At 41.6% G+C, this 9,133-nt stretch overlaps 3 non-coding genes across 3 annotated transcripts; 1 reads left to right on the top strand and 2 right to left on the bottom strand.

Moving 5' to 3' along the window:
- Window positions 1-1,308: 1,308 nt before the first annotated feature.
- Window positions 1,309-1,415, top strand: TRNAL-CAA. Its single transcript has 2 exons — window positions 1,309-1,346; window positions 1,370-1,415. It is a non-coding gene; the product is annotated as a tRNA-Leu (tRNA).
- A 437-nt stretch (window positions 1,416-1,852) lies between these two features.
- Window positions 1,853-1,924, bottom strand: TRNAQ-CUG. The gene has a single exon. It is a non-coding gene; the product is annotated as a tRNA-Gln (tRNA).
- A 3,199-nt stretch (window positions 1,925-5,123) lies between these two features.
- TRNAL-AAG lies at window positions 5,124-5,205 on the bottom strand. Its single transcript has one exon. It is a non-coding gene; the product is annotated as a tRNA-Leu (tRNA).
- Between the last annotated feature and the right edge of the window lie 3,928 nt (window positions 5,206-9,133).

Here is a 9,133-nt window from a genome sequence, read left to right as displayed (position 1 = left end):
ACTGAGCCAAAAAAAGAAACAGATAGTCCCCTTCAGACCCAGTCCAAGGCGACCCTCCGGCTCTCCCAGGTCAGTCCTCACCCAAAGCCTCTGTCTGTTTTTTGGGGCTGCGTACCTGTAGTGAGCAGTTCACACTCGCTACTTAAAACCCCAGTTGGAGCTCAGCTGAGCTGTATTCGCTGGGGAGAGAGCTTCTCTCTGGCACCACAGGGCTCTGCAGCTCAGGCTATGGGGGAGGGGGTCTCCCGACCTGGTTCCGCAGGTTTTACTTACAGATTTTATGCTGTGTTCTCGGGCATTCCTCCCAATTCAGGTTGGTGTATGATGAGTGGATGGTCTCGTTTGTCCCCCCGCAGTTATTCTGGATTATTTACTAGTTGTTTCTGGTTTTCTGTAGTTGTTCCAGGGGGACTGCTTAGCTTCCACTCCTCTCTATGCCACCATCTTGCCCGAGACTCCTCAACCTGTTTTTTTTTTAAAGACAGTTTTGTTCACAAACACATTCCATCCTAAGTAAACAATCGATGGTTCCCTGCATTATCAAGTATTTATGCATTCACCACCACCACCACTATCTATATAAGGACATTTCCATTTTTTTCCACAAAGAGGAAGAGTCAAAGAAGGGGGAGAGACAAAAGAAAAAGAAAAAGAAAGAAAGAAGACAGCTAAAAAGCAACAAAAAGAGAGAGAGAATTAAACTAAAGTCTAATAAAAGAGTCAGACAACATTACCAACGCCGAGTCCCACACCCCTCCCTTTTATCCCCCTCTCTTTCAATTCCTGACCCAGCCAACTTCTGCAACTCACCTCTACAGTCCCCATGCCCAAGTCCCTCGAACTCCACTCACCTTGTCTCTTGCTTATTTACACTAGCTCTTCTGCTTTCTCCCTACGTCCACACTGGCTGGCTCATTTCTTCCTCGGTTCGTTTGGTAGGGAACTTCTCCGGAACAGAGCCCGTGCTACAAGTCCATCCTTGTTAAGGATAAAGGGGTCTCCCTCCTGTCCAGTCCGGAGTCCGCGCAAGTTGATAGGCTACTCGGGATCTTGTGCCTTGGGACGTGCAGGGAAGGCAGAAAGTGAGGCGGAGGGGTGATAACCGCTGAATTCTAGCCCCCTGCCGGCGAGAAACCTCACCACTCGAATCAGTTTCTGACACCATTGAGAAGGAAAGTTCGGTTCATTTACAAAGATTTACATTCTCATTTCATAAATTAATTCCAAACTGTAAAATCACTGGCTCGTAGTTAGTATATGGTCAGCAGAACTGAAGATTTAAATCATTTAGAAGAGTGTTTGTCAGCTGTCAGGATGGCCGAGTGGTCTAAGGCGCCAGACTCAAGCGTTCGCTTCCTCGTCCTGGGGATTCTGGTCTCCGAATGGAGGCGTGGGTTCGAATCCCACTTCTGACAGGTTGTTTTCTTCTGTTTAATCTCAAACACGTTTTCTTTCTTCTGAAAAACTAAAGCTTTTTAATCTTCTCTCTACCTTTTTCTTTTCCAGCCTAAAACGAGGGACCCTCAGTGAAGTCTGTCTTCTTTCTCTTCCGCTTTGGTCGCTACTTAAATCATAAATCAGGTTTTGCTCTGTGCTCTGTTAGTTCACGAAAGCAATACCTACTGAGCATTTACTAATCCTTGATCATCCTGGAGAAAAAATTAACCTGATGGGAAAAGAAGCAGTACATACCGATCCCGCGAGTTCAGGCTGGTCCTGAGCTCACGGGCCGTTGGAACCATTGTCTGACTTCCTCTCCAACATCTTGGGCTCATCAACGAGATAAAATTAGGATTCATTAAATTTATGATCGCGCGTGGGGGCGTCGGGAAAGCCTATATTAAAATACGAAAGGTTCCACCGAGATTTGAACTCGGATCGCTGGATTCAGAGTCCAGAGTGCTAACCATTACACCATGGAACCCTCTTAAAAAATAGTCTGCACACTATCCATCTGAAGTTGCCTTTCCTCTCGCCTTTTTTTTTTTTTTAAATGAGGAACAGATGCATAGAACACTACCATTGAAAATAAAACGCCACGTTAAACGAATGCTCTATGCCTTCTTCTTAGTTGATTAAAAAGAAATTTTACAGCTTTTTTCGCTAATAATATAATTGTTATAATTATTTCTCATTGATAGAAAATCTCTGCGCTCTCCCCTGAGGGTGATGGTAAAGCCATACAAGGCCCAGTGGGAGCGGGAAGACATGCAATGATTGTTTCTGCTTTGCCTTCTTCGCAGGTTTCTTTTTACTCGATTGCAGCGGCAATACTGGGTCCTGATCTGAGAACACTGTTACCTCTGGCCATTTTGATTTGTCTTCATTTCCGACCTACGCAAGGGTAGATTAGATTTTAACCTCGTGGTTTGAAAGAGAGAAAAGAAAACGATTACATCTCTTTCCTACGGTTTCACTTATTCTATAATACCTGCAGGCGCTTCTAGAGCGAACTCGAGTATCTTGGCGCTTCCGCTCTGATGTAATCTTGGACTCGACTTTTCAAAACCCGTCTTCTCTTTCCAAAATGCCTTAAGTGAGGGGATCGGATTTCACCGCTATTTGACACCCCGAGGTCTGTACGTAGTATGAGCTCAGTAAATGCTTGTTGTATGAACACATAGATGAAAGGATGACTGGCTGACTGAATGAGTGAATGAATGAACGAACAAATGAATTAATTAGTGATACTCAGTGGGACAGCCCAGCATTATATTTTTTGAAGGGTTTCTTTTGCCTTCACTTCGTAGACTCAACCTAAAGGGAATGGTTATTCCTTTTTATTTTTTGCTTTTCCAGGTCCCATCTTCAAGATGGACATCTCAGTGTTTAGATGGCCCCCAAAATAGTTGTCCTTGAGTATGGATGACCAAGAGAGGATGGCATAGTGCTGGACATAGTAATTACTTCCCAAATCTTAACTTTATTATGATAACATTATCCAGTAACTATAAGAACAGTATACATCAAAGAGACCATGTATGATGCATGATTGGAAGAAATACTCATCAAATGCTAATCTAAATAGTAATTATTGGCCATCTATGCTTAATGTGCCTCTGGTTGTCTTCCAAGGCTACACTGCTAAGGAACACCTGAATCATTTTCTGACGTTGATAACCTTTGTTGTATCTCCAGCTAAGCAACATGGGGAAGCACAAAATAAGCCCTCAATAAAAGTGAGTTGAATTGAATTTATCTTTTGGGGGGTGGGAAGGAAGCAGTGAAATTTAAAGACAGATGACTATTAGGTGCTCTTAAGTGTCTAATCCCCCCCCCCAAAAAAAAACCTCCTCTCCATTCTATTTTTACTATTTAACCTTGTTAAAACATCGTCTGAGTTATTTCAGATCCAGCTGAATAATGGATCAATTCTTTCTTCTCCAGCACAGGTGGCATCCTTTTCATTCCATAAGCCACAACCAAATTTCTTAAAGAAAAATGTCTCCTGATCCTAAAATGATACCAGAAACTTAAAAGCCCACTCTTCAAATACAGTCTTTAAAGTACCTTCTGAAGACAGGCAATTGGGAAGAGTTTAGGTGACTATTTTTTTTCAGTTCTATCACATTTATCTCCAAGGGAATGGCAGTGAGTAAATACCTGGGAAATAGGGCAGATGTCCATGGGTTTGTTTATGGGTGATTCATAAACATTATAAGGCAAATGCAAGCATGTGAAAGTCACTAAGGGAAATGACAGTGGGAAGAGATGCCTGGGTTACACAATCCAGAACCAATTTGTTCTCTGCTAATCTGAGCACAGATGGTTTGCAGTCATCTGATAGCAGAGCTCAGTACCCAAAGAGCAAGTCAATGTAGCAAAATCAGCAGTCCAGAATTAAGCTTGGCTGGAGAGTCCTGTTGGAAAGGGTGCTTCAAAACACATGGCTCTACCTAAAACTGAAGATCTGAGGGTCCTCCTTGCTCCCCAGCTCTGTATGCCTTGCCAATTTAACAAATTAGAAAAACATCCTTTCATGTATTTATTATCTGAAGCTTACCACCAATATTTGTTTAGTTTTCAGGATGTGGGAAAGCAAGGAAAATATGTTTCTGTATCTGAACCATGCATTTTTCCATGGAGAAAAACTGTCAATTACACAAAAAATTCCAAAAGATATGTTAAATGCTAAGATAAGTGATGGGTGGAGGTACAGCAGAACATACCCAATGCATACTTACAGGAATACCAAATTAAGAACAGGTGAAAATGAGGCAAGGCTGCTGGCGGGAGGGATGGCTGAGCTAAGGCCTGCCCTATGCTCCTCAGAATGCTGCATTTCTCCTTTTCAGTACTTGCCAGCATTTGAGATTTTTTTTTTTTTAATCAGCTATTTGAATTTTGAAATCAATACCACTCATTTTAACAACTTAGTGTCTAAAATTAAAATTTTAATTCCTCCCTTTCCTCTCCAATCCCCTTGACACTGTTATCATTAGGAACAATTTACATGTTCATTTATACATTGTACCGTGCATACTGTTCCGTTACACTTGTAACAATATATCTAGACATCATTCACAGTTCAATTTCTTTCTTTACAGAAGTTGTGCCATATTGGAGCCTTTATGTGTCTATGTGTTTAATGCTTGTCTTGCCCACCAGACTTGAAGGCAGGGACCCTCTGCCAAGTTCCTCTCCATATGCTTAGCCTAACTGTAATTCTGGAGCTGGTAGGAGGGAGGGGGAGATCAACGGACGCTTCCAAGAGGAAGCAACTACCAAGCCGAGGAGGCCTAGAGGATGAGAGGAAGCAGCGATGAGGGGAGAGGGAACTGCTGAGGGAGAGAGAGGGGGCGCCCCGAGGAAAGATGCAGCCTCGTGAAATGGGGCGAGAGCGACCCCCGCTGGTGAGATTTGAGGGGCAGTTGCGCGGCGAGGCGAGGCGCCTTCTGTAGACCCGCCACAGCTCAGATGAGCATAATAAACGTTCAAAATGTGAAATGGGAAGGCTGAGGGAATAGGGATAACATGGGCTCGTTTCTAACAGAATTAATTCCTTCGGTGGTGTTTTCTAGGAAAACAGAACCCAACGGAGAAGAACCTGTTTGACCTTACAGGCTGTGAGAACCGGCTACAATGAGCACGAAGAACTAACAAATCAAAGGAAAAGTGATACCTGGCAGCGGTGGGATTCGAACCCACGCCCCCGAAGAGACTGGAGCCTTAATCCAGCGCCTTAGACCGCTCGGCCACGCTACCTCTTGCTCCAAGGTATTTTACTAATGCTATTCCAAGTGAACAGCGCTCTTTTTTTTGAGTTCTTACGCCCCTTCTTTTCCCACGTGACTCCACGCCCATCCCACGGCCTTGCTCCAGGGGTCTCCTCAGCACAGCCTGGGAACCCCCCTGGCCCTCCCGATCCCCGAAACTTTGCTTCTGTACAGCTCCCAGGTTGACCCTGGATGAGAAGACATGCCTGTCTCGTGCATGTCTGTCTCGTTTGCTACCAACGCAGAGGAAGAGGTCGCCCTTACTGAGAGCTCCAGAGGACGGCTGTTGTCTCCCAATCCACTTGAATTCCAGAGAGTAAGTCACCGGTCTTCAAGAGTGAGCAAGTCTGGCGGTTTGGTTTGAACCCGGGAGTGGCTAAGAAGAAAGCGAGGAAAGAATCCTGAGATCCCCATCTCCTTCATCCGTCATCTCAGAGGACCGAGAGCCTCCAAGGACCCTCACAAGGGAGGATGCTTTTTAAGTCTTTTTAAAGTCTTTTTTTAAAAAGTCTTTTTCCTTGCTATTTAAGTCTTTGCTTTCAGAAAGTGGCGCGTCCACTCAGGCCTTGAACACAGACCGGAAGACTGCTGTCCCAGACCAAGCCGTGAGACGAGAATCGACGGATCGGAACAGAACTTCCTCAGTCCTGATTCAGTTGTCCTCAGCACCGTAAAGTCTTCGCAGAAAGTAGGCGGGGGAAACGGAGTTGGTCTGGGCGTCGGCCCTCTGCCTTGTTTTGCGTGGCTTCGTTATCTGAACTGGGTTTTAGACGTAAATTGAATCGCCGTTCCGTCTTACTTTGAAATGATCTAATTCGGAAAATTTGAAACTATTTCTTGTACTTAAAGTGGTAGATGTTTCATGGAAGAGAGAAAGGGAATTTCCTAGAGCCGGGCACCCCGTCGGCCTCATAATCTGGAAGGTTCTGAGTACCAACATTTGGACTTTTTTTTTTGCCCCAAAATAGCAAAATGACAATTAAGATGTCTACAAATCTTGTCTCTCTTTTTCTCCGTCGAAAAGTGTACAATATCATTCTTTTTAAGAATCCAAGGAATTTACCTTGATAACACTGAATGGGTAATTTGTTTAAAAATCATGTAATGCTCAATTATGAAATAGTGATTTTCACTAAGAATCAAACATTCCAGAATTATTCTGGTTTCTTTTATATCAATTGGAGATGGAGCTAGGAGGTTTTTAAAATGCCTTTCAGGTAAGCAGTTATGCCTGGCAATTGTCTTTGCTACAAAAACATCAGAGTCAAGAAACTTCCTGGTCATAGGGGGCCTGGAGCCAGAAGGGGATGGATGGAGGATGCTAGGGATGTGGAAGGTTTAGTACGGTGCTCAATAATTTTTATTAAATCTTTTAATTTATGACATGAATTTATTTTAATTTAAATGATATTGTCATTTTAATAAATGATTGGTTATCTCTCACCATTCCTCTAAAATTGCTTACCACCAGGTCACCAACGATATTCCACATAAAAAAATAAAAATAAAAAAATAATCCCTTCTCAGTCTCATTGCCTTGGACTTCTACTTCCAATGCTGTTGCCTGCATCTTTAAGTCAACCAAATTGCAAGATGTAAGAAGGGGTAAAAAGAATAAGAAGAAGTGAAGAGGACAGACTGATATTTAGAGAAGCAAGACAGGCACCTGACAAATAATAAAGAACGAGGTTGATATTTAAACCTGGCTCTTCACATTAAGCTTATTGAGTGGGAATGATGTAACATTTATTGAGCATCTACTATGTGCCAGTCACTGTTCAAAAACAATATTTTTATTAATCTATTCTCTCTCAGCTTCAAATCTATCCTTGTTTACTCTGTTCATCCACGGTTGGGCCTTTGTTCCTTTTCACTGGGATTCCTGAGAGAGACTCTTGTTTGATCTACTTGCAGATTGTCATCACCCCCCTCCAAGACATCCACAGGACTGCCAGAGTAGTCTTCCTAAAATCCAAGGACAATCATTTCACTTTTCTGCTTAAAATCTTTCAACGACACCCAAAACTTTTAGGAAAAAACATTCTAACTCTCTGGCAGGGTATATAAAACACCTCCTGATCTGGCTGCTGTCAACCTTTCCTCTCTAACTTCATTTCCCTCTTCTCTTGCTTGGGTTCAGATATGTGGACTTGTTCACACATTCCAAGTCTAAAATCATTCTCCATGGCAGAGATGATGGAAACAAAATAGGAGGCAAACAAATCTACTTTGTTATAGTCTATATTAACATGACAGTCTTTTTCAACTTCCAAAATAGTGAATTAATCCAGTCTTTGTTCCACTAGTTCTTTGCATTGTCCTTAGCTTGTAAAAATCCATCTTTAGTGACTATGTTTTATAGAAATCAAAATCTGAAATCAATGGAGACTCCTCTGGGAAGCTTTATTCCCTTTCTTAAATGCATTCCTTTAATCCTCTTCCCTTTCCTTCCTCCCCAGAATAGTGGGTGGTGGTATTGTTGGGAAATTCATTATCTTAGCATTTCACTTCTCTCATGAACTGTCATTCTTCAGTTGGTTCATTCAACATACAATTTTTGGATACCTAATATGGGCAAAGGGAAAAGACATAGGCCCTGCCTTTAAGACACGTAAGATATAGTGGGAAGAGAAGAAAGGAAATAACATTTGTTTACTCCTGTTCTGTACCAGGTCCCAACTTTAATAGATTTCCAGGGTCTTAAAAGATGCAATCTTCCCTTTTCTTCCAATCTCATCTTAATCTTTTAATTGTATTTTCCCTCTATTCTGATTTAACCTATTAACACAATTGTATTCTATTCTATTCCGTTTTTGTCCTTTAGCTGCCTTTAAATCCATTTTTAAATAGTGGCATAAATAAAATGTACCATGTGCCAATGATTCTTCTAAGCACAACTATCTGATGAAGAAATTGCTTGCTAATAATGACACAACCAAAATATAGTATTAATTTATTGTTATATTTTATTTTATAATAATAACAGTAAAATATTAACAATAACTTATATCTATTAAATTGTTACCATGTGCCAGGTGACATTCTAAGAACTTTGCTTGTATTATCTCATTTATCTCTGAAACTCAGGTCATGGGTTATACTTGCTTTTACTTTGAACTTTTTGAAACTTGGTGTGACAGGCAGACTATAACATGGCTCCCATTGGTCCCCATCCCCTGGTATTCACACTCTTGTGTAATCTCCTCCCCTGGAGTGTAATCTGGATCTGGTGCCTTGCTGTTTTATTTGTTTTGTTTTGTTTTATTCAATTTTATTGAGATATAGTCACATACCATACAATTGTCCAAAGTGTACATCTGTTGTTCACAGTATCATATAGTTGTGCATCATCACCATAATCAATTTTGAACATTTTCATTACTCCAAAAAAAATAAAAAAATAAAAATAAGAATAAAAGTAAAAGTTAAAAAGGACACCCAAAAACATCCCATCCCCCAGCCCCTGTTATTCATTTACTTTTCATCTCCCTTTTTTCTACTCATCTATCCATATACTGGATAAACAGTGTGAGCTACAAGATTTTCACAATCACAATCACACTTATATGGTTACACAATTGTCTTCAAGAATCAAGGCTACTTGGTTGCAGTTCAACAGTTTCAGGCATTTCCTTCTAGCTATTTCAATACACTAAAAACTAAAAAGGAATAGCTATATAACACATACATTAACCTTCAGAATAACCTCTTGACTCCATTTGAAATCTCTCAGCCTCTCTTCCCCTTTTTGGTCAAGAAGCCTTTCTCAATCCCATGATGCTGGGTCCAGGCTCATCCCTGGGAGTCATGTCCCACATTGTCAGGGAGATTTACACCCCTGGGAGTCATGTCCCATGTAGTGGGGAGGGCAGCGAGTTTACCTGCAGAGTTGACTTAGAGAGAGAGGCCACATCTGA

The sequence above is a fragment of the Choloepus didactylus genome, chromosome 7, assembly GCF_015220235.1.
Source record: "Choloepus didactylus isolate mChoDid1 chromosome 7, mChoDid1.pri, whole genome shotgun sequence".
NCBI lineage: Eukaryota > Metazoa > Chordata > Mammalia > Pilosa > Megalonychidae > Choloepus > Choloepus didactylus.
Note: the sequence above shows the minus strand (reverse complement) of the source record. Positions and strands in the feature narration are given on the sequence as shown.